The 21,433-nt window shown below is 47.4% G+C and overlaps 3 non-coding genes and 1 pseudogene across 3 annotated transcripts; all 4 read right to left on the reverse strand.

Moving 5' to 3' along the window:
• Window positions 1–238: 238 nt before the first annotated feature.
• Window positions 239–345, reverse strand: LOC144606125 (U6 spliceosomal RNA). Its single transcript, XR_013548924.1, has one exon. It is a non-coding gene; the product is annotated as a U6 spliceosomal RNA (small nuclear RNA).
• Window positions 346–9,873: 9,528 nt separating this feature from the next.
• On the reverse strand, window positions 9,874–9,974 carry LOC144606119 (U6 spliceosomal RNA; annotated as a pseudogene).
• Window positions 9,975–16,609: 6,635 nt separating this feature from the next.
• LOC144606126 (U6 spliceosomal RNA) lies at window positions 16,610–16,716 on the reverse strand. The gene has a single exon (XR_013548925.1). It is a non-coding gene; the product is annotated as a U6 spliceosomal RNA (small nuclear RNA).
• Window positions 16,717–20,050: 3,334 nt separating this feature from the next.
• On the reverse strand, window positions 20,051–20,157 carry LOC144606118 (U6 spliceosomal RNA). Its single transcript, XR_013548920.1, has one exon. It is a non-coding gene; the product is annotated as a U6 spliceosomal RNA (small nuclear RNA).
• Between the last annotated feature and the right edge of the window lie 1,276 nt (window positions 20,158–21,433).

The following is a 21,433-nucleotide window of genomic DNA, read 5'->3' on the forward strand; positions in this document are numbered from 1 at the left end:
CATGACCCAAATCATAACCTGTCCACGTTGTCCAGAGAGGCTGCCTGACTCACTGAGTTACTCCAGCACATTGTATTGTCCTTCAGTTCTTTGTATCTGTGCCTTCTGTGTTCTATGACTATATTGCAATATAAAAAATGCTTTGTTAATACTGGAATGAAAGACTTCTGAGATGCTTTATTATTATAAAGGCATTTTCACTGAGCGTTTGTGAGAAATAAAAAGGAGGTGAATTGTGCAAAATATGGAACGCTTCACGAATTTGCGTGTCATCCTTGCGCAGGGGCCATGCTAATCTTCTCTGTATCGTTCCAATTTTAGTATATGTGCTGCCGAAGCGAGCACAAATAACAAGCCTGCCTCAATGCTATTTAAATCACCACTTTCTACTACACCTTTCAGCAAGGGTGATTATTTTGTTTTACTTTCTTCACTTTCCTTTCTAAATTAGAAATCTCATTTCGAACAATTATCAACTTCTTCAATTACACAACACATTTATGATTACAAATTAGTTTTCATGCATTCTCATTTTTCATGCTCCATTGGCACATTCATTCACATCCAAAAGGTTTATGGGTGCTTTCTCTCATTCGACACATATGCAGGAGGCGGGGCTTGTGCCAATTGTTACAGTCACAGAGTCATACAGTCATACAGTGTGGAAACTAGGGTTGCCAACTGTCCCATATTAGCCGGGACATCCCGTATTTTGGGTTAAATTGGTTTGTCCCGTACGGGACCGCTCTTGTCCCGTATTAGGCCCGGACTGCGCTGTAAACCCGGACACTCTCGGCCCTCGGATTCCTGTTAAATCTTTTCCCCTTCACCTTTCCCCTTCACAAACGTCAAGGGCTCACACAGAGATCTCCCCTGCCCACTCCTGGGACAATCTGATCACCTTTCATTGTTCCTGATGCCAGCATACACACCTCTCATCCACAAGACCAAACCTGCAATAAAGACAGTCAAAATATGGCCTGATGAAGCCATCTTACGACTCCAGGACTGCTTTGATCGCACCCACTGGGACCTGTTTGCGACTGATGGCACAGAGGTAGACTTGGAGGAGTACACATCCACTGTGCTATCCTACATCAACAGCTGTGTGGAGAATGTCACAGAGGACAAGAAAATAAAGATGTTTCCTAACCGGAAACCGTGGATGAACAAAGAGTTACAAAATCTTTTAAAAGCACGCAATAATGCCTTTAAATCTGGGACACTTCAGCATACAGTGTTGATAGTCAAACCTGAAAACAGGCATAAAAAGGGCAAAAGACCTCCATAGGCAACGTGTGGAAGGCCACTTCAACAACACATACCAGAAGCATGTGGCAAGGCATCAGGGATATCACTGATTACAAGAGCAACCCTGCCTGCCCCCACAATGATGTCACACTGGCCAACGAGCTCAACACCTATATTATATCAACACCTTCTTTGCTCACTTTGAAACCGCCAACAACACCATGAGTGAAAAGATTCCGGCCATAGAGGATGATCAGGTGCTCACACTGAGTACACATGATGTACAGCGCGCACTGCGGAGGATCAATCCACGCAAGGCTGCAGGCCCGGACGGAGTCCCAGGATGGGTACTTAAGGACTGTGCTGACCAGCTTGCTGAGATATTTACGAGGATCTTCAATCTGTCTCTATCTCTGGCAACTGTCCCGAACTGCCTGAGGTCAACCACCACAGTGCCGGTGCCGAAAAAAGCAAACATCAGCAATCTGAACGACTACCGCCCGATTGCCCTCACACCAATAATTATGAAGTGCTTTGAAAGGTTGGTCCTCTCCCACATCGAAGCCTTCATCCCTGCCTCACTAGACCCACATCAGTTCGCTTACAGAGCTAATAGATCCACAGAGGACGCCACCTCTCTGGCTCTTCATACTGTCCAGACTCACCTGGAGAGACGGGTCACATACGTGAGGATGCTATTTATAGCTCTGCCTTCAATACTGTCATCCCCACCAAGCTCACCTCCAAACTCCACCAGCTAGGCCTCAGCTCGTCAATATGCAATTGGATCCTGAATTTCCTGACGGAATGCCCTCAGGCAGTGAGACTGGGCCTCCACCTATCCTCCCCCACCACTCTGAGTACTGGCACACCACAGGGTTGTGTATTGAGCCCCATCCTCTACTCCCTCTTCACACATGACTGTGTCCCTGCATTCACCACCAACACCATCGTCAAATTTGCGGATGACACATTGGGCTGATCTCCAACGGTGATGAATCAGCCTACAGAGCGGAGGTGCAGAACCTGGCGAGCTGGTGCTCAGAGAACAACCTGTCCCTAAACACAACTAAGACCAAGGAGCTAATCATCAACTTTAGGAGGTCACAGAATGAGGAATAGGCTCCAGTCTTCATCAACGGGGACAGAGTGGAGAGAGTGTCCAGCTTCAGGTTTCTGGGCACACACATTTCAGAGGACCTCACATGGTCCACTAACCATGGTGGTCAAGAAAGCACAGCAACGGCTGTTTTTCCTGAGAACGCTGAAAAAGGCTGGTCTGCCCCAACAGTTGCTGATGCACCACAGAGAGCATGCTGACATATGTGTGTGGTATATCTGTGTGGTATCTCAGCTGGGAGAGGACCAACCTTTCAAAGCACTTCAGTGCAGAGCGCAGAGGATCATTGGGACACCAGCCCTGGAGGACATCTACAAGGCACGCTGCCTCAGGAAAGCCACCAGCAACTACAAGGACTCCACACACCCATGCCACTGTCTGTTTGAACTACCTCCATCTGGCAGACGTTACAAAGCCTTCTACGCCCACGCCTCCAGACTAAGAAACGGCTTTATTCCTAGAGCTATAGCTGCTCTGAAATGGACCTGCTGAGAGAGAGCCCCCCATGATCTGTCTCTGCCCCCAGGGTCATCTGGCACAACTGACCCCTGCATGAACCTTTTTGCACTTTACCTTGTTTCTTTTTTTTCCCCTTCTTTTTGTTGTTTTGGTTTTTGCCGTGTTTTATTTATTTTATAGCATCGATATGGAAGTGGCATTCTTAATCTCGTTGTACGTGGACAATGACAATAAAGATATTGTATTGTATTCCCCTACTCTGGGCAAGAGACTGTGCAACTACCCCATATATTCCTCTCATCATTTTGTATACCGCTATAAGATAACTACTCAACCTCCTGCGCTCCATGGATAGAGACCCAGCCTACTCAACCTCTCTCTACAGTTCACACCCTCTAGTCCTGGCAACATCCTCATAAGTCTTTTCTGAACCCCTTCAAGCTTGATGTAAGGGATTGAAGATAGACACAAAATGCTGGGGTAACTCAGTGGGACAGGCAACATCTCAGGAAAGAAGGAATCGGTGACGTTTCCAGTCGAGACCATTTGTCAGAAACTACCTGATCTGCCAGTTACTGAACACTTTAACTCCCCCTCTCATTCCCACACTGACCTTTCTGTCCTCGGCCTCCTCCAATATCAGAGTGAGGCCCAGCACTAATTGGAGAAACGCACCACATATTTCACTTGGGCAGCTTACACCCCAGCGGTATGAATATTGACTTCTCTAACTTCATGTATCCGTCCCTCTGCTGTCCCTCTCTCTCCATCCCCCTCCCCTTTCCCAATTTTCCAACCAGTCTGACTGTCCTCGATTACATTTTATCTCTGTTTGCTTTGTGTCACTTTTTCCTCGCTAACAATGATCTATTCTACATTTTCCTTGATCATCTCTTTTAATGTCTCATTTTCACACACTTTACCCTTCCTTATCTCTGTGGTCCCCCTCTCCCCTGACTCTCAGTCTGAAGAGGGGTCTCGATCCAAAACGTCACCCATTCCTTCTATTCAGAGATGCTGCCTGTCCTTACTGCTGCTTACTCCAGCATTTTGTGTCTATCTTTGGAGTAAACCAGCGTCTGCATGTTCCTTAGTATACATAAGACGACTTTGAAGCTGGTACGACTTGTGGTGGGGGAGGGATGGAGAGAGAGGAAATGCAAGGGTTTCTTGAAGTTAGATAAATCAATGTTCATACCACTGGATGTAAGCTGTCGAAGCGAAATATCAGTTGCCGTTCCTCCAATTTGCGTTTGGCATCATTCTGTCAATGGAGGAGGCCTTGGACAGAATGGTGAGAGTGGGAATGGGAAGGGGAATTAAACTGTTTGGCAACCGGGAGATCAGGTAGGACCAGGCGGACCGAGGGAGGGTGTTCAGCGATACGATCACCTAGTCTACGTTTGGTCTTGCCGATGTACAGTATAAGAGTCCACACCTTGAACAACGGATACAGTAAATTCGGTTGGAGGAGATGCAAGTGAATCTCTGCCTAACCTGAAAAAACTGTAGGGGTCCCTGGGATGAGGGATTGAATTGCTGTTCACTCCCTCTTCCACCTTCACCATCATCCCCACCATTGGCATGTCCACAGCCTGGATTTGTAGGTTAATTGGGCTCTGTAAATTGCCCCTAGTGTGTAGGGAGTGGATGAGGAAGTGGGATAACATAGAACTAGTGTGTCATAGAGTCTACAGTGTAGAAACAGGCCCTTTGGCCCAACTTGCCCTCACCGGCCGACATGTCCCATTGACACGTCCCACCTGCTTGCGTTTGGCCCATATTCCCCTAAACCTGTCCAATTCATGCACCTCTCTAATTGCTTCTTAAACATTGCGATAGTCCCTGCGTCAACTATCTCCTCTCACTTCCCATCCCCACAGATGCAACAAAGACACCCGAGATGACCTTCTTCTTTAGTACAATAGACAATAGGTGCAGGAGGAGGCCATTCGGCCTTTCGAGCCAGCACCGCCATTCAATGTGATCATGGCTGATCATTCTCAATCAGTACCCCGTTCCTGCCTTCTCCCCATACCCCCTGACTCCGCTATCCTTAAGAGCTCTATCTAGCTCTCTCTTGAATGCATTCAGAGAATTGGCCTCCACTGCCTTCTGAGGCAGAGAATTCCACAGATTCACAACTCTCTGACTGAAAAAGTTTTTCCTCTTCTCCGTTCTAAATGGCCTACCCCTTATTCTTAAACTGTACGCGTGGTTTCCCCCCTGCCTGTCATAGATGGGTTCCTCACCCGCACCTCCTCTTTGTCCCGTAGTTCTGCTTATACTACCCCTCCCCACAGATGCAACAAGGTCCATACCTTTTCGCCCCACCAGCACCCACATCCAACACATCCTCTTCTGACATTTCCGTCACCTCCAAGGTGATCTCTCCACCAGTCGCATCTTCAGCAGAGATCGCTCCCTCCACAACTCCTTGGTTCAGTCAAACCTTCCCAACCAAACCTCTCCCAGCCCAGTAACTTTCCCCTGCCACCGCAGGAGATGTAATACCTGTCCCTCTATACCTCCTCCTTTGCATCCATCCATGGACAAATCAAAATAGGACGTACAGGGTAAATGGTAGGGAATTGAGGAATGCAGTGGAACAGAGGGATCTGGGAATAACTGTGCATTGTTCCCTGAAGGTGGAATCTCATGTGGATAGGGTGGTGAAGAAGGCGTTTGGTATGCTTGCCTTTAAAAATCAGAGCATCGAGTATAGAAGTTGGGATGTAATGTTGAAATTGTACAGGGCATTGGTGAGGCCGAATCTGGAGTATGGTGTGCAGTTCTGGTCGCCAAATTATAGGAAGGATGTCGACAAAATGGAGAGGGTACAGAGGAGATTTACTAGAATGTTGCCTGGGTTTCAGCACTTAGGCTACAGAGAGAGGTTGAATAGGTTGGGTCTTTATTCTTTGGAGCGTAGAAGGTTGAGGGGGGACTTGATAGAGGTTTTTAAAATTTTGAGAGGGACGGACAGAGTTGACGTGGGTAGGCTTTTCCCTTTGAGAGTGGGGAAGATTCCAACAAGGGGACATAGCTTCAGAATTGAGGGACAAAGGTTTAGGGGTAACATGAGGGGGAACTTCTTTACTCAGAGGGTTGTGGCTGTATGGAATGGGCTTCCGGTGGAAGTGGTGGAGGCTGGCTCGATTTTATTATTTAAGAGTAAATTGGATAGGTATATGGATAGGAGGGGATTGGAGGGTTATGGTCTGAGTGCAGGTAGATGAGACTAGGTCAGGGAGAATGGTCGGCGTGGACTGGTAGGGCCGGACAGGCCTGTTTCCATGCTGTAGTTGTTATATGTTATATATGTTATATGGACCCCAGCACTTTGCCAAGCACCCGTTCTTGGTCTGCCAAGGCATACTGGATCTCCTGGTTGCTAATGATTTTTACTCCCCTTCCCATTCCCAGTCTGACGTTTCTGTCTAAAGCCTCCTCCACTATCAGAATGAGGCTATGTGCAAACTTTGAGGAACAGCACCTCATATTGTGTTGGGTATCTTAAAAACCAACATATGCACATTGAATTGTCCAATTTTAGGTAACTGACCAACAAACAGCCCCCTTCCCCTCTGCTTTCTCCCTAAACCACCCCCCCCCCCTCCACTGCCCCCTACCCCCCACCCCCACTCCTGCCTTTTGCACCAGTTTCTCCCTTCCCCCTTCCCCTCCACATGCACCCCCTGCAATGGCTTTTCAATTCACAACTTTTCTACCCTCCAGTTTTGCAATTTGCAATCCTTTATTGGTTTTTGGATCTCCTGCAGTTGCAGGGGAAAGTACCTGGGGAGGGGGTGGTTTGAGTGGGAAGAGACAAGTTGACCAGGGAATTTCAGAGGGAATGGTCTCTGCGGAAAGCAGAAATGGGTGGAGATGGGAAGATGTGGCCAGTAGTGGGATCCCGTTGGAGGTGGCGAAAATGTTGGAGGATTATATGCTGTATGCGTCGGCTGATGGGGTGGAAGGTGAGGACAAGGGGGACTCTGTCATTGTTATGAATGGGGTGAGGGGGAGCTAGAGCGGAGCTGCAGAATATCAAGGATGTGAATACCTCATCTATAATGGAAGAGGGGAACCCCCGTTTCCTAAAGAATGAGGATATCTCCAATGCCCTGGTATGGAACACCTCATCCTGGGTGCAGATACGGCGTTGATGGAGGAATTGGGAGTAGGGGATGGAGTCTTTACAGGAAGCAGGCTGGGAAGAAGTGTAGGCAAGATAGCTGTGGGAGCCAATAGATTTGTAGTAGGAGTCGGTCAATAGTCTGTTTCCTGTGATGGAGATGGTGAGATCTAGAAATGGTAGGGAGATGTCGATGGTCCAAGTGAATTTAAGTGCAGGATGGAAATTAGTGGTGAAGTTGAAGTCAGTGAGTTCTGCATTGGTGCAGGAGGTAGCACCAAAGCAGTCATCAATGTAGCGGAGGTAGATTTCGGGGATAGGCCCAGTGTACGTCTGGAACAGGGATTGTTCAATGTACCCTGCAAAGAGGCAGGCATAACTAGGGCCCATGCGAGTGCCCATAGCTACGCCTTGGGTTTGGAGGTTGTGGGAGGAGTCGAAATAGAAGTTGTTGAGGGTAAGGACCAGCTCTGCTAGGTGGAGGAGAGTGTTGGTAGATGGAAATTGGCTGGTTCTGCGGTTGAGGAAGAAATGAAGGGCTTTAAGACCTGGAGGGGGATGGAGGTGTAGAGTGACTGGACATCCATAGTAAAGATGAGGGAGTGGGGGCCTGGAAAACGGAAGTCATTGAGGAGACATCAGGAAGTCATGTCTTCCTGATTCTTATATTGAAAAATGTACCAGAAATGAAAGCAAGCATACCAGAAGCCTTCTTTACCACCCTATCTACCTGCCCTGCCACCTTTAGTGAGCTATGAACTTGGACTCCAAGATCCCTTTGTCCATCAATGGTTTTAATGGTTTTGCCATAACTGTATAATTTCCACTTAGATTTAACCTCCCAAAGTGCAATACCTCACACTTGATCTGCTTTTTCTCCACTCATTTTGCAGCTGATCTATATCCTGCTGTATCTTCTGACAGCTTTCCTCACTGTCTGCAAGCTACCCAGGCAGATTATGAGGTGCTGTTCCTCCAGTTTGCATGTTCCCCACTCAGAGGGTCATTACCTGGCTTTGTCCCACCCCCACCTCTCTCCAGCCTTCTCCCCCCTACTACATCCAGGCTGAGGAAGGTTCACAACCATAAATGTCACCATTCCATGTCCCCATGACTTGCAGGACGTCAGGACTTCTCAGGACATCCAGAGGTCCCTCATCGAAGGAATGAGAAGTTGACACTTCATGATGCCATTGACATAACACGAGGGTATGAAGCTACAAACAGGTAAATGCCTCTAATGTCTCTGACAGGCAGGGAAGTGGATGCAGTGAAGGCATACAATACATTCAAGATCCGAGAAGATGTCTCAAACACCATACAAACATGTAGGAATTGTGGCAGGTTGTGTATCGTAACTACAAAACATAACAGTTCTGTTCACAAATCGCACGTGTATATTTGAGCTTGTAGAAACACATCTTTATGTGGTGTCTGTGGTTAATGATGCTTGTCAAAAGCAGGTAGAATGTCAGCACACAGTAACACTGTGTTTTACACTGAGGCTACACACACCTGAGGCAACAATGAAATTGACCGGCACTAAGTTCACCCGTCAAGGGCTATCTATTGCTGCACATGAGGTGCTGCTCTGCCCCATTGAGTTCATTATAACATTGGGATACATAGATACATTATTAGTGTCTGCAACTGTTGTGATATTGTAGGGACTACTTTATTGTATCAGAGGGACTACTTTGTTTGCCTGTGTAGTAATGTGTACATAAGGTAATGATGTGATTAGGTGGCCACACTGGTTCCAGGTGGCCACGGAATAAACAGCCTGGAGTTAAGCTCCAGCATTGTAACGTTTTTAAAAATAAATAAATAAATAAATAAAATAAAGTGCCAGCCCAGCAGTGGGAGCCCAGCAGTGCCAGCCCAGCAGTGGGAGCCCAGCAGTGCCAGCCCAGCAGTGGGAGCCCAGCAGTGCCAGCCCAGCAGTGGGAGCCCAGCAGTGCCAGCCCAGCAGTGCCAGCCCAGCAGTGGGAGCCCAGCAGTGGGAGCCCAGCAGTGCCAGCCCAGCAGTGGGAGCCCAGCAGTGGGAGCCCAGCAGTGCCAGCCCAGTAGTGGGAGCCCAGCAGTGCCAGCCCAGCAGTGCCAGCCCAGCAGTGGGAACCCAGCAGTGCCAGCCCAGCAGTGGGAGCCCAGCAGTGCCAGCCAAATCATGGTGGTGAAGCATCTAGAGCCTACACTACGTTTGATCTACACAGCAAGTCTTCTTGAGGGGAAGATATGGGCTAAATATGGACAAAAATGAATAATTTGTGTTAATTATCTGTGTAGTGATCTGTGTGTACTGAACGCTTAATGTATTATATTTGATGCTCTGGTATACATATATGTATATATCTGTTGAGTGACCACATGGAGTGAGTGACCACACGGAGATGAGTGACCACCCGGCGATGAATGAACCCCCGCTGGAGAGTGACCACCATGAAGGCGAAAAAAGCAATTGTGTTTTGTTGTGTTTAATAAATATATTTTTGCCCTAGAAAGATAAAGGAAAAACCCAAGCAAACAAAAGTAGACAAAACAAAGATTTTATATAAGACAAGGGGGATGTTGTGATATTGTAGGGACTACTTTATTGTATCACAGGGACTACTTTGTTTGCCTGTGCAGTAATGTGTATATAAGGTAATGATGTGATTAGGTGGTCACTCTGGTTCCAGGTGGCCACGGAATAAACAGCATGGGGTTAAGCTCCAGTATTGTAACCTTTTACACACGTGTACTTGTGGTCCGTCCAGAGTCTCAACAAAGGTACAACAGAAGTACAACAGCAACTACTCTCAACTTTACATGACCAGAAAGGAGGGTGGAGGGGGAGTCAGGGATATATTTGCACGACAACCTATGTAAAACAGAGAAAAGATAATAAATCTTAAAACGGCAAATGTAGAATATGGAACACTTCTCATCTGCATGTCATCCTTGTGCAGGGGCCATGCTAATCTTCTCTGTAATTTTTCCAAAAATATACTTTATTCAGAAAGAAAAATATATACAACACTTATACAAAACAAAAACAGTGCAGAAAATCCAGTTCCTCATTCCCTCCCCAAAGCCAATTTTGGAGAGCACGTCCATCATGTACGTGAGCGATATCCGGTCGAAGGCCTTCTCCTGGTCCAAGCTGACCAGGCAGGCATCCACCCATCTATCCTGCACGTTGGCAATGGTATCCCTCAGCAGCGCCAGGCTGTCTGAGATATTCCTTCCAGGTACAGCATGGGTTTGGTTCGGGTGGATCACAGATCTCAGAGCAGACCCAGTTAGCGATGGCCTTGGACTGATTCTTATCGTTCCCCTTTCACAGCGAGATGGGTCTCCAATTCCTGATAATATTCTTCTCTTCCTTCTGCTTGCAGATGAGTGTGATGCTGCCCTTCCTCTTGGAGTCTGACTTGCTGCCGGCTAGAAGCAGAGCACTATCCTACACACTAGGGATAATTTACAATTTACAAATTACAAGAGCACCAGGAGAAACCCCACAAGGTCACAGGGAGAAGGTACAAACAGCATACAAACAAGCATGTGTAGTCAGGATCGAACCTGGGCCACTGGCACTGTGAGGCAGCAACTCTACCGCTGTGCCACAACGTGCCTCCCTTGGCTGCTGTTGGCATCAATCTGTGGTGGGAAACCACGGAAGTGGCGGCGCCTAACGGCTGCGGCTCGCTAGCAGTTTGTTCGTCTTTTTTCCTTTTTTTTTTTGTTGTGTGTCGGTGTTGGGATGGGGTTTTTTTTGTTTTTGTTTGTGTATGTGTGGGGGGTGGTGGTGGTGTGGGTGGGGTGGGTGGCTGAGGGGGGGGTGGGGGAAACCTTTCTCTTTTGGGTCTCTTCCTCACGGCGCGGGGTGCGGCTCGGCCGCGGGGCCTTCCATCGCCCGGTGCGGCTCGGCCGCTGGACTTAACATCGTCCGGTGCGGTTCGGCCGCTGGACTTAACATCGCCCGGTGCGGCTCGGCCGCAGGACTTTTCATCGCTGGTGCGGCTCGGCCGCTGGACTTAACATCGCCCGGTGCGGCTTGGCCGCGGGACCTTCCATCGCCCGGTGCGGCTCGGCCGCTGGACTTAACATCGCCCGGCGCGGCTCGGCCGCGGGGCTTAACATCGCTGGTGCGGCTCGGTCGCTGGACTTAACAGTGCCCGGTGCGGCTCGGCCGCGGGGCCTAACATCGCTGGTGCGGCTCGGCCGCTGGACTTAGCGGTGCCCGGTGCGGCTCGGCCGCGGGGCCTAGCATCGCACGGCGCGGTTCGGCCGCGGGACTTAGCGGTGCACGGCGCGGCTCGGCCGCGGGGCCTAACATCTCACGGCGCGGCTCGGCCGCGGTACTTAGCTGCCCACGGCTCGGTTGCGGGGCCTTCCGTCGCCCGGCTCGGCCGCGGGATGTTTCAGCGCCCGATGCGGCTCGGCCGCGGGGACTGTGCGGGTCGGTCCGGGACGAGCTGTCTGTCCGTGGGCGTGGGGAGGAGAGTGGAAGTTTTGTTGCCTCCATCACAGTGAGGGGTTGTTTGGAGTCACTGTGATGGACGTTTGTGTTGGGGTCATGTGTCTTGTGTTCTTTTTTGTGTATGACTGCTATGTAATTTCGTTCGGTACCTTGGTACCGAATGACAAATAAAGCTCTGTTGACATCTTTGGCCAGTGCAGTTTGCCTCATCTGCCCTTTGCTTCTTGGATGGTGCCTTCAGTTGTTTTTTCCCACGTCTCCACCATCTGCCATGCCCCTTGTTCTCCCCAATTCCCTCTTCCATCAATTCTCCCTCCTGGAGAGAGATGTGAGGGTACCTGTCTGGGGTTTTGGGGCACAGGTTGGTTGGGCTATCCTTCCTCCTCCTGGTCTGGGTTTCTGCTGGGGTCTCGGTGGTGGTATCAGGTGCGTTGAAATACCTGGGGCTGTTACAACTGCCCCTTTTATCGCCTGTAATAGGTGCAGGCTCTTGTAGGGCACACCCTGTAGAGGTGGTCGGCTTCCCCCCACAGCTCGCAATTCTCTGTTTCTCGGCAATCCTTACTCTCGTGGCCTTCCTGTTTGCAGTTCTTACAGATTGACTGTTCTGCACTGTTACCTCACGTGATGTTTGTTGAACTTTGTGGGGTGGGAGGACCCGTTTCTCCTCCCGTGCAACAGGATGAAGGGAGATGTTTTGTACAGAGTTATCTTGGCTGTACACAGTGTGTGAGTGTGCAGTCAGAGCGTGTGGTTGCAGACAGTTTTCATTGTCTTGTTGCCAGCATTGAGTTAATGTAATAAAGACTTCTGTTGTTCCTTGAAGATTCTCAAGTTTTATACAGACATAGAACAAGAACACGAAAGTGGTGTCAGGAGTGGGATACTTCAGACTGTGTCCAAAGACCCAGATAAGAGCCTATTTTTCGATTTTTTCTTTAAACATGTCTCGGCAATTTGATAATTTTGATCCCGAGCGAGAAAGGTGGTCGTCGTATCTAAGTTTTAATTTGAAAGATTGGAAATTATGGCTGACCTGAGGAAGAAGGCTCTCTTGTGTTCATCAATGTCTCCAGAAACCTTTGCACTACTTCAAAATGAACAGAAGTACCTGAAGTACAGAAGTAACTGAAGTTTCATATGCTGAAATACAACGGCTTTGCAGCTGCATTTCAAAGAAAGTTGAAATTTCCTCGCAGCTCGCCTCGATTTCTACCGGACAGTGCAACAGGAAGGGCAATCTATCACCGAATTTCTTGCTGACCTTCGCACCAAGGCAAAAGGCATGTGATTTTAAAGCTCAATGCTGCGAAAAGTGCCAAGACAATGCGTTGCGGGATAGACTGGTCATGGGCTTCAGGCAGGTGATTCTCAAGGAATCGGGCGCCTCATTGAAGAATGTGCTGCAGTGTGCTAAGATGGCCGAGCGGCTAAGTAAAGAACTGCACAAAATGGCCGGGGATGCAGCGTTGTAGCTCCCTCAAGAGGTGCATACAGTTCGTCAGACTTGTCCGCAACGCCAGAAACCATTTGATCGACCCAGAGCAAATCCGGAGAAGGAGGGACAGTTTCAGAAGACCCATCCCCCTGTGGGGGGAGGATCGAAACCCTGCTACCGGTGCGGCTCGACTGCTCGTCATCACCGTGAGTGCCCCTATATCGAGTCCGTTTGTTATGCCTGTTACTGAAAAGGTCATCTCCAGGCAGTGTCAATCCGTACGAAAGTTGAGAAAAGGCAAGAAAGCACAAAACACAATCGACCAAATCGCAGAGACCATTTCTATTGAAGTGCTCAGTGTGTCCACAATCACCGACAAGCCGAGGATTTCGCTGCGGGTCTCGAATGTTGATCTACAGTTCCAGGTGGACACTGGTGCGGCTGTGTCGCTAGTGGGTCAGGACATCTGGGAGAGGATCGGATCGCCAAAACTGAAACCGGCCAACATCTGCCTTTTCGGATACGGACGACAGGCCATTCCCACGAAAGGCAAATGCACTGTCACTGTTTCCTGTCATGGTCTGACACAGATGTTGCCGCTGATCGTTGCTGGCAAAGAAGGTACATCCCTGTGCGTCATCGACTGGATCCGTGCTTTCAAGCTTGACATGAATGCCTTGATCTACGAAGGATTAACCATGGCATTGTCATCTGCCACGGACTGTAACATGGTCAGCAAGTGCAAGAACAACCTGCAGAAGGTTCTTGACTGGTTTCCGGCCGTTTTCACACCTGGACTCGGATTAAAGAAGAGGAAGTACGGACACTTTTGAAGAATATAAAAGTGGATAAGTCTCCAGGTCCTGATAGGATATTCCCTAGGACATTGAGGGAAGTTAGTGCAGAAATAGCAGGGGCTATGACGGAAATATTTCAAACGTCATTAGAAACAGGGATGGTGCCGGAAGATTGGCGCATTGCGCATGTTGTGCCTTTGTTTAAAAAAGGTTCTAAAAGTAAACCTAGCAATTATAGACCTATTAGTTTGACGTCTGTGGTGGGAAAATTAATGGAAAAGATACTTAGGGATTAGAAACAGTCAACATGGATTTGTGCCTGGAAGGTCATGTTTGACTAATCTTCTTGAATTTTTTGAAGAGGTTATCAGGGAAATTGATAAGGGCAAGGCTGTGGATGTTGTCTATATGGACTTCAGTAAGGCATTTGACAAGGTTCCACATGGAAGGTTGATTAAGAAGGTTAAATCGTTGGGTATTAATAGTGAGGTTGCAAGATGGATTCAACAATGGCTGAATGGGAGATACCAGAGGGTAATGGTTGACAATTGTATGTCAGGTTGGAGGCCAGTGTCTAGTGGAGTGCCCCAAGGATCTGTGTTGGGTCCACTGTTGTTTGTCATTTACATTAATGATCTGGATGATGGTGTGGCAAATTGGATTAGTAAATATGTAGATGATACTAAGATAGGTGGAGTAGTTGATAGTGAGGTAGATTTTCAAAGTCTACAGAGAGACTTGGGCCTTTTGGAAGGGTGGGCTGAAAGATGGCAGATGGAGTTTAATGCTGATAAGTGTGAGGTGCTGCATTTTGGTAGGACAAATCAAAATAGGACGTACAGGGTAAATGGTAGGGAATTGAGGAATGCAGTGGAACAGAGGGATCTGGGAATAACTGTGCATTGTTCCCTGAAGGTGGAATCTCATGTGGATAGGGTGGTGAAGAAGGCGTTTGGTATGCTTGCCTTTATAAATCAGAGCATCGAGTATAGAAGTTGGGATGTAATGTTGAAATTGTACAGGGCATTGGTGAGGCCGAATCTGGAGTATGGTGTGCAGTTCTGGTCGCCAAATTATAGGAAGGATGTCGACAAAATGGAGAAGGTACAGAGGAGATTTACTAGAATGTTGCCTGGGTTTCAGCACTTAGGCTACAGAGAGAGGTTGAATAGGTTGGGTCTTTATTCTTTGGAGCGTAGAAGGTTGAGGGGGGACTTGATAGAGGTTTTTAAAATTGACGTGGGTAGGCTTTTCCCTTTGAGAGTGGGGAAGATTCCAACAAGGGGACATAGCTTCAGAATTGAGGGACAAAGGTTTAGGGGTAACATGAGGGGGAACTTCTTTACTCAGAGGGTTGTGGCTGTATGGAATGGGCTTCCGGTGGAAGTGGTGGAGGCTGGCTCGATTTTATTATTTAAGAGTAAATTGGATAGGTATATGGATAGGAGGGGATTGGAGGGTTATGGTCTGAGTGCAGGTAGATGAGACTAGGTCAGGGAGAATGGTCGGCGTGGACTGGTAGGGCCGGACAGGCCTGTTTCCATGCTGTAGTTGTTATATGTTATATGAAGGCACGGCTCATACTCAAAGACAATGCCGTCCATAAGTTCTTCAAACCAAGACCAGTTCCGTTCAGTCGGATGGGTGCCATCGACAAGGAACTCTTCCGACTTGAAGAAATGGGAATTATCACCCATGTGGACCATTCAGAATGGGCCACACCCATAGTTGTCGTTCAGAAACCTTGCGGCAAGGTGCACATCTGTGGCGACTACAAAGTGACTGTAAACCCTCAATTGCACATTGATCATCACCCCATACCAAGAGTGGGCGAGCTGCTCGTCAAGCTGCAAGGAGGACAGTACTTCTCTAAATTGGACATGTCCGACACGTATCTCCAAGTGGAACTGGATGACGAGACAAAAATCCTGCTCGTGATCTACACACACAAGGGACTGTTCAGATACAACCGTTGTGTACAACCGCCGGTGCCGGTCCAAATGACTACAAAGAAAGAGTGGACGCCATTGTGAAATTGCCAACGCCCGAAAATGTGAAGCAGTTTGAAAGCTTCATTGGCAAGGTGAACTGTGGGACGAGGGGGGGCGTTACATTCAGCGGCGCGGTTGGTTGGCGGGTGGATCGGATCCACGCAGCTCACTGGGACACTCCGCCGCACGCGTGGTTTCACATTTAACTTGAGCTGGAACACCCAGAGAAAATCCACATGGTCACAGGGAGAACGTAAAACCTCCGTACAGACATTACCCATAGTCAGGATCAAACCCGGGTCTCTAGTATTGTAAAGCAGCACCTGTACCACTGCGCATTCCTCCCTGCATCTGGTTCCACAGACCAGAAGCACAACAGTCAGACCGACAGTCCGTGGCGCCACCATCATGACCACCTCTGATAGGTGCGGAGGTGTGGCAACCCACACTCTCGTATAATAGTCACACCTGCCTTGACCTTGGCCAGGTATTGCAAGACGTTGACACATCGCACTTTACACGGCACACGTTATTCGTTGCCTGTTTTCCCTCCATTTAGTGAGAAAGAAAAGTAGGTGAGGTGCAAAGAGAAATGCTGGAAGGACTTTGCATTTGTGGAAAAATAAAGACAATATTTCAGATGTAAGGCCCTTCATATGGCCCTTAGGATCTGTAATTCCATCGGTCGGTGGGTTTGATCAGACAGAGGAAGGAACATGACCCGAATCATCACATGTCCACGTTGTCCAGAGAGACTGCCTGACTCACTGAGTTACTCCAGCACATTGTATTGTCCTTCAGTTCTTTGTATCTGTGCCTTCTGTGTTCTATGACTATATTGCAATATGAAAAATGCTTTGTTAATACTGGAATGAAAGACTTCTGAGATGCTTTATTATTATAAAGGCATTTTCACTGAACGTTTGTGAGAAATAAAAAGGAGGTGAATTGTGCAAAATATGGAACGCTTCACGAATTTGCGTGTCATCCTTGCGCAGGGGCCATGCTAATCTTCTCTGTATCGTTCCAATTTTAGTATATGTGCTGCCGAAGCGAGCACACACACCAAACCTGCCTCAATGCTATTTAAATCACCACTTTCTACTACACTTTTAGACAAGGGTGATTATTTTGTTTTACTTTCTTCACTTTCCTTTCTAAATTAGAAATCTCATTTCGAACAATTATCAACTTCTTCAATTACAACACGTTTATGATTACAAATGAGTTTTCATGCATTCTCATTTTTCATGCTCCATTGGCACATTCATTCACATCCAAAAGGTTTATGGGTGCTTTCTCTCATTCGACACATATGCAGGAGGCGGGGCTTGTGCCAATTGTTACAGTCACAGAGTCATACAGTCATACAGTGTGGAAACAGGCCCTTCACCCCAACTCACCCACACTGCCCCACAATGTCCCAGCTACACTAGTCACACTTGTCTGCACCTGCTTCATATCCCTCCAAACCTGTCCTATCAATGTACTCTTTCTTAAACCATGGAATTGTTCCAGCCTCAACTCCCTCCTCTGCACCTTGTTCCATACATCCACCACCTTTTGTGCGAAAATGTTACCCCTACGATTCCTATTAAATCTTTTCCCCTTCATCTTGAACCTATGTCCTCTGGTCCTCGATTCCCCTATTCTGGGCAAGACACTCTGTGCGTCTCAAGAAGGGTCTCGACCCAAAACGTCACCCATTCCTTCTCTCCTGAGATGCTGCCTGACCTGCTGAGTTACTCCAGCATTTTGTGAAATAAATACCTTCGATTTGTACCAGCATCTGCAGTTATTTTCTTACACTGTGCTTCTACCCGATCTATTCCTCTCATCATTTTATACACCTCTAAAAGATCACCTCTCGTCCTCCTGCGTCCATGGAATAGAGACCCAGCCTACTCAACCTCTCGCTACAGATCACACCCTCTAGTCCTGGCAACATCCTCGTAAGTATTTTCTGAACCCTTTCAAGCTTGATGTAAGGGATTGAAGATAGACACAAAATGCTGGAGTAAATCAGTGCTCTGGAGAGAAGGAATAGGTGACGTTTCCGGTCGAGACCCTTCTTCAGAAACTACCTGATCTGCCAGTTGCTGAACACTTTAATTCCCCCTCCCATTCCCACACTGACCTTTCTGTCTTCGCTCTCCTTCAATGTCAGAGTGAGGCCCAGCGCTAATTGGAGGAACAGCACCTCATATTTCGCTTGGGCAGCTTACACCCCAGCAGTATGAATATTGATTTCTCTAACTTCATGTATCCTGCCCCTTCCATAATTCCATTGGTCGGTGGTTTTGACCAGACAGAAGAAGAAACACGACCCAAATCATCACCTGTCCATGTTGTCCAGAGAGGCTCTGGACTATTCACTTGAGTTTAGAAGGATGAGAAACATAGAATATAGAAACATATAAAACTATAAAAGCAATAGACAATAGACAATAGGTGCAGGAGTAGGCCATTCAGCCCTTCGAGCCAGCACCGCCATTCAATGCGATCATGGCTGATCACTCTCAATCAGTACCCCGTTCCTGCCTTCTCCCCATACCCCCTCACTCCGCTATCCTTAAGAGCTCTATCCAGCTCTCTCTTGAAAGCATCCAATGAACTGGCCTCCACTGCCTTCTGAGGCAGAGAATTCCACACCTTCACCACTCTTTGACTGAAAAAGTTCTTCCTCATCTCCGTTCTAAATGGCCTACCCCTTATTCTTAAACTGTGGCCTCTTGTTCTGGACTCCCCGAACATTGGGAACATGTTTCCTGCCTCTAATGTGTCCAATCCCATAATTATCTTATATGTTTCAATAAGATCCCCCCTCATCCTTCTAAATTCCAGTGTATACAAGCCTAATTGCTCCAGCCTTTCAACATACGACAGTCCCGCCATTCCGGGAATTAACCTAGTGAACCTACGCTGCACGCCCTCAATAGCAAGAATATCCTTCCTCAAATTTGGAGACCAAAACTGCACACAGTACTCCAGGTGCGGTCTCACCAGGGCCCGGTACAACTGTAGAAGGACCTCTTTGCTCCTATACTCAACTCCTCTTGTTACGAAGGCCAACATTCCATTTGCTTTCTTCACTGCCTGCTGTACCTGCATGCTTCCTTTCAGTGACTGATGCACTAGGACACCTAGATCTCGTTGAACAGCCCCTCTTCCTAACTTGACACCATTCAGATAATAATCTGCCTTTCTATTCTTACTTCCAAAGTGAATAACCTCACACTTATCTACATTAAACTGCATCTGCCATGTATCCGCCCACTCACACAACCTGTCCAAGTCACCCTGCAGCCTTATTGCATCTTCCTCACAATTCACACTACCCCCCAGCTTAGTGTCATCTGCAAATTTGCTAATGGTACTTTTAATCCCTTCGTCTAAGTCATTAATGTATATCGTAAATAGCTAGGGTCCCAGCACCGAACCTTGCGGTACCCCACTGGTCACTGCCTGCCATTCCGAAAGGGACCCATTTATCCCCACTCTTTGCTTTCTGTCTGTCAACCAATTTTCTATCCATGTCAGTACCCTACCCCCAATACCATGTGCTCTAATTTTGCCCACTAATCTCCTATGTGGGACCTTGTCGAAGGCTTTCTGAAAGTCGAGGTACACCACATCCACTGACTCTCCCCTGTCAATTTTCCTAGTTACATCCTCAAAAAATTCCAGTAGATTTGTCAAGCATGATTTCCCCTTCGTAAATCCATGCTGACTCGGAATGATCCTGTTACTGCTATCCAAATGCTCAGCAATTTCGTCTTTTATAATTGACTCCAGCATCTTCCCCACCACTGATGTCAGACTAACTGGACAAGCTAGATGCAGGAAAAATGTTCCCAATGTTGGGGAGTCCAGAACCAGGGGCCACAGTCTTAGAATAAAGTGGGGGGGGGGCATTTAAAACTGAGGTGAGAAGGAACTTTTTTACCCAGAGAGTTGTGAATTAGTGGAATTCTCTGCAACAGAGGGCAGTGGAGGCCAAATCACTGGATGGATTTAAGAGAGTGTTAGATAGAGCTCTAGGGGCTAGTGGAATCAAGGGATATGGGGAGAAGGCAGGCACGGGTTACTGATTGTGGATGATCAGCCATGATCACAATGAATGGCGGCGCTGACTATAAGGGCCGAATGGCCTCCTCCTGCACTTATTTTCTATGTTTCTATGTTTTTTTATGAGGCTGCCTGACCCGCTGAGTTACTCCAGCACATTGTATTGTCCTTCAGTTCTTTGTATCTGTGCCTTCTGTGTTCTATTACTATATTGCAATGTAAAAAATGCTTTGTTAATACTGGAATGAAAGACTTCTGAGATGCTTTATTATTATAAAGGCATTTTCACTGAACGTTTGTGAGAAATAAAAAGGAGGTGAATTGTGCAAAATATGGAACGCTTCACGAATTTGCGTGTCATCCTTGCGCAGGGGCCATGCTAATCTTCTCTGTATCGTTCCAATTTTAGTATATGTGCTGCCGAAGCGAGCACAAACACTAAGCCTGCCTCAATGCTATTTAAATCACCAATTTCTACTACACTTTTGAATAAGGATGATTATTTTATTTTAGTTTCTTGACTTTCATTTCTAAATTAGAAATCTAAATAAACCATGGGTTTATTTCAAATGGGTTTTCATGCATTGCAATATTTCATGGTCAATTGTCAGATTCGTTCACACCCAAAGGTTTATGGGTGCTTGCTCTGATTGGAGAAATATGCAGTAGACAATAGACAATAGACAATAGGTGCAGGAAGAGGCCATTCAGGCATTCGAGCTAATCTTCTATGTGGGACCTTATCAAAGGCTTTCTGAAAGTCCAGGTACTTTACATTCACTGGCTCTCCCTTGTCCATTTTCCTAGTTACATCCCTAAAAAAATTCCAGAAGATTAGTCAAGCATGATTTCCCCTTCGTAAATCCATGCTGTTACTGCTATCCAAATGTGCAGCTATTTCATCTTTTATAATTGACTCCAGCATCTTTCCAACCACGGATGTCAGGCTAACTGGTCTATAATTCCCTGTTTTCACTCTCCCTCCTTTCTTAAAAAGTGGGATAACATTAGCTGCCCTCCAATCCACAGAAACTGATCCTGAATCTAGAGAACATTGGAAAATGATCATCAATGCATCCACAATTTCTGGAGCCACTTCCTTAAGAACCCTGGGATGCAGACAATAGACAATAGGTGCAGGAGGAGGCCATTCGGCCCTTCGAGCCAGCACCGCCATTCAATGTGATCATGGCTGATCATTCTCAATCAGTACCCCGTTCCTGCTTTCTCCCCATACCCCCTGACTCCGCTATCCTTAAGAGCTCTATCTAGCTCTCTTGAATGCATTCAGAGAATTGGCCTCCACTGCCTTCTGAGGCAGAGAATTCCACAGATTCACAACTCTCTGACTGAAAAGGTTTTTCCTCATCTCTGTTCTAAATGGCCTACCCCTTATTCTTTTACCCGCCTACCCCTCAGTAGGCGGGGCTTGTGAGTATAGTTGACGTCAGGGATTGAGGATGGACACCAAATGCTGGAGTTACTCAGTGGGACAGGCAGCATCTCTGGAGAAAAGGAATACATGATGTTTCGGGTCGACGCATTCCTTCAGACTTAAGGAAGGGTCTCGACCTGAAACATCACCCATACTTCTCGCCAGAGATGCTGCCTGGCCCACTGAGCATTTTGAGTCCATCTTCTGATACATTATTCAACTCTCTGCCTAAAGCCATGACAAAGTGATTAAGAATATTGTGATATTGTGGTAG

The sequence above is a fragment of the Rhinoraja longicauda genome, chromosome 25, assembly GCF_053455715.1.
Source record: "Rhinoraja longicauda isolate Sanriku21f chromosome 25, sRhiLon1.1, whole genome shotgun sequence".
NCBI classification, from domain to species: Eukaryota; Metazoa; Chordata; class Chondrichthyes; order Rajiformes; family Arhynchobatidae; genus Rhinoraja; species Rhinoraja longicauda.